We start from the raw sequence: 4,396 nt of genomic DNA on the forward strand, positions 1-4,396 counted from the left end.
GGGGGAAGAGGACCCTGACTAGTGAAAACAACCCACAAACTTACATAGTAGAAATTAGAACAGAAAATGAAAATAAGAATAGTCCAAAGCCAGCCTGACATGAAGTCTGCAACTGATATTAAATACAAAGATTAAATAATTCTTTTGTCGTGTAAATAACTGCATGCTGTGGGAATGGTTCAGAGATGAAGAATAAGCAATACACAGCCCAGAATTATAAGACTTTGTCCTTTAAAAACAAAAAAAAAAGATGAGAAAAGTGTGAAAGAACAGCACTGTTAATGGAAGTAACTATGAAGAAGTGAAAATCACCACATCCAATATAGTAAACTCAGCAGTGAATGCTTTAAACAGTATACATACTAGAGCTGGTAATCTAGGTAGCTAAATAATTTCCCAACACTCTTGACCAATAATTCAATCTGCTTCATTTTCTTAATTAATTTCCAAATACTCCTAGATGACAGAGAATCTACTTTAGCAGAACATGTGTATTCCATATGATAGAATCCCTATAGTTCACTGAATGCAATATGGCTGGCCATTTATAAGCCACATAGATATATATATAGAGAGAGAGATATACACACACACACACAGTCCAGAGAATATGCATCAACTTCAAAAAAGCTCCATCCTCTCCAAATTGGATTTCAGGTGCACTAGTAGTTACGTAGTACTAGCAGCTTTTCAGGGCAGTAGCAGATATGGGAGGAAAAAAAGGCTATCTCTCCAGAGCTATGAAGATGTGTGTTTATAGGAGGAAGGGAATATAGGCACAACAGAGTCATGTCTTGGACCCTGCTGAGGTGAAAAGAAAGTATCATATCTTAAGCTTTTGGATAAAGAAATCCTTTAACGCCTTGATGGTCGTACTGTGAAGTTTGAAAGCAAGATGAAGGCATCAGCTACCAATGTGCTAAACTGAAAACTAATCCAATGTAGATATAACATAGAAATGCGCATTCCAAAATTTTAAAGTAATGCGTGCAAGAATCTGAATGCTTTATGTCTACAGGTCCCAGAGCTGATTATTCAGTTAGCTAAGACACTTCTCAAGAGCATCAGACTACCAGTTTCAATTGTCTCAGGCTTCCTCTAGACTTTGACAGTAAACCTAGCACAGAGATCTACCCCATGCATCTCAGAAGACTGGTTTAAAATGAATCGGTCTGGAAGCAATCCTCATTCCAACAGATGATTGTGTGAAGACATCTTGACAGTAATACACACATCAATTCAAACAGGCTATCAGACCAGACTCTCCAGTCTAGTCTCCCACTGACACTTTTTAGAACTAATGCCCTTAAACTGCCAGCCTTACTTTCCTGGAACAGTGGAAGAACACTAGATTGCTATTTCAGTGGCCGCTTCTTTCCCATAATGCAGTTGGGGAGTTTTGCTGTGATACATTACATTACTTTATCTTAATCTAGACTACATGCAGTTGATATTCTGCAGGAGTCACCCTTACAAAAGAAGCTCATGAAGGCTGCCTGTTGGCACCACTGGAAAAAAAAAAAAATCAACTTTTATAACCATATAAACATAGTTGCCCTACGTTAACTGGCAATTACTTCACGTAAATGAAACATGAACACAAACTCCATCTTAGCAAATTCTAAGAAACCGAAAGATTACTATATAAAATGAGGAAAAAAAGAGGGAAAGCACTGCTGCATACTGTCGAAGGGAACAAAGTGAAAAACATTTCTAGGTTAGCAACAGTAACTACAACAGCAATACTTGTCCTTAACAAAGAACAAATAATAAATAATAAAAACCACAAGTTAAGAACCCAATACCATCTTGATCCACATCAAGACAGAGCTGCAGCTCTCTCTCCAGCAGAAGTCCTCGCTCAAAAGCCATTACCCTTCAAGCAAGTCTGCTGACTTGCATAGGTTAGAAGGACAAGATAGATGTTTACGAGAGTTATACTTTAGGGGAATCTCAATAAAACAGTCACAGGAAAAGAAATATATATCTGCTGTATTACAGTATAATACTATCATGACTCTAGGTTCTCTAAACAGAAGAGAACTGACAAACACTTCTGTAATCTCTGGTATTAAGCATAAGTGAAAATAGGAAAATACCTGCTACTTTAATTACAGTTGCATACTTACAGTGGAATAAGGTAGTTCTGCACTCACTCAACCCATTTTGCTGCACACCTCCATCAGTCCGTTGTTGGGTCTAGCTCTGGCTATGCAGCAGGTTTATCTCTTGCTTAAAAGCATGACATTCCTGGAAATTAACAGGAAGCAGGATTATCGTGACATTTATTATATAACTCACTTCTCAAACTGTGCCTTCCTTACCCGAAACATGCACTCTGGTATTTTTATTCTTAGCTCTCCCTCCCAGCTTTGATGGCTAGTTCCCCTTTCCAGTTTCATTGGTATGTGACAAATTCCAAAATTCAAAAGAACTAGAGAATACATCACAGAGGGATAAGCAACATATTAGGAATTTCATAACTAAATTTTCTTCAAATATGTACCTGTAACTCTTCCTCACTCTGTCAATCAACACGACGTCCAAGCTGATATAGGTTTGCCTATTGGTTTTAATCACTTCTTTCAAGGTGCTTTATGAATGGTAAATGCTACTCATTCTCACTTCATTTTCCTCAAGACTTAACTAAACAAAGTAGAATGGGCACAAACCCAAATACAATCATTCTTCATTCTCTGTATCAGCAAATTAAGCCACAGCTCTTCCACCAAACATGATCAGCAACAAACCTGAGAAAATACTGTTTGGGTAACTCGCTTTGGTGATATTTAGACATAGCCCTTCCCGTTTCTCCTCTTTTGCCTTATACCTAATTTTTAAGAAAATTTTACATCAAGTGAGAAGAAAATAATCTCAAAGATAGATACTTCCATGTGGAAACTGACATCCCATTAAAGCCCACGTTGCTTTGATAAAGTTAAAAACCACTGCAGATCACATAGTGTACTGTGCCCCCACTACAGTCTCTATTCTTCTTCCATTGTTAAGGAACCTCCACTTACAAAAATGTATATCTTCTAGTCTTTAAATACATGTAATTCCTACTGGCATCAAAGAAAGCTATCTTTTGCTGGAAGAGTAGTATTCTCTTCATACACTCAAAACTCATCCAAACTCCGAGTATACATACAGCAGGCACTCCCTGCATGAGCAAAAATGATCCTAGTTCATAAAAGAATCAAAATGACAAGTTACAAATGAGTTAGCATCCAGTTAAGTATTTCAACCAAAATTACAGACACAATGTATGTTCACATCCCATCTCAGCTTTGTCAATCAGATTTGTTCCCTGGCAATTAAGTTTTTGTTTTGCGTGTGTGTCTGAGTGCACTCTATTCTGTCTACTTCTTTCACTCTGAATGGCTTTGAAACTAACTTTCCAAGTAAAATTTGAAAAAATTGCCTTCGCAAACTCCATGCTGGCAGTCTCCAGCGTACCTGAACTTTTCAATTAGGCAGCATTTATTCTTCCTGTTTCTCCACCTCCCCCATGCTGTTAATAGTCAAAGGTCATTTGGTATTGAAGACAGATATCAATTAGGCAGACAGAAAGAATTTATCAGGAATAGATACACATGCCATCTGGTGTCAGCAAACAGAAGTCCATGAAAACATTAACGAACAGGGAAGAAAACAGCCTCTGTTGGAAAAAAATTTATCAATATTTGGAATCCTGCATTAAAGAAGACCTCTGCACCTCGCCACAAATTAACTGAACAACTTTTAATGAGACTAACATTCATTCAAGTTGAAGCATGTGTTTCACACAACAAGCCCAGTAAAAATATTTTTTTACAGTAATCCAGTTATCCACTATAGCTGATGAAAAGCTTTGAGCCAAGGAAAATATCTAGGACTATGTATACAAAGGAATGACAGGAATCAGAAAAAAAAACCTATAAAAATTAGATAATCCCACACCATGTCTTAGGTAACTGTAAAATAGTGCAAAATCCTTACGTTTCATATTACTTGCTAAAGGAACTATTAAAGCTTCCATTAACTTTCCATCTTCCTCAATTTCTTTGGTGCAACGTGTTCCATAAGAGAGTATCTAAATGTTTATTTTAGAGAAGTTTCTGCAAAATAGGAAATTGCTTTCAGATCCAAACATAAGAAAATCCACACTTTTTTTTTTAAATACTTAAACTATTTACTTTCTTAAGAATACTTGTACTTACTTAAAAGATGTCATACTTCTGAATATCTATTTCTGACTGCTTATGAAATCAACAGATGTAGTCATAAAAGAAAATCATTGAACGCAGCATAATTTAACTGTGTTATTTAAGCAGTCTTCTTTCCTTTGGTAAAGGATCAGCTATGCTTTGCTAAAACACGAAAGTGAAGTCTACATTCACAAACCAGTTGCAGA

The 4,396-nt window shown here is 36.6% G+C and overlaps 1 protein-coding gene across 1 annotated transcript in view; it reads right to left on the bottom strand.

The window, feature by feature from the left end:
* Window positions 1–4,067, bottom strand: part of RALGPS1 (Ral GEF with PH domain and SH3 binding motif 1) — a 129,308-nt gene extending 125,241 nt beyond the window's left edge. Inside the window, exons 1-2 of the mRNA XM_009334264.1 lie at window positions 3,982–4,067; window positions 2,130–2,250 (exon numbers count right to left, since the gene is read on the bottom strand). The gene's annotated coding sequence lies outside the window, so the exon portion shown is untranslated. The remainder of the gene's footprint in view (window positions 1–2,129; window positions 2,251–3,981) is intronic.
* Between the last annotated feature and the right edge of the window lie 329 nt (window positions 4,068–4,396).

This window comes from Pygoscelis adeliae, unplaced genomic scaffold (assembly GCF_000699105.1).
Source record: "Pygoscelis adeliae isolate BGI_AS28 unplaced genomic scaffold, ASM69910v1 Scaffold150, whole genome shotgun sequence".
Taxonomy (NCBI): Eukaryota; Metazoa; Chordata; class Aves; order Sphenisciformes; family Spheniscidae; genus Pygoscelis; species Pygoscelis adeliae.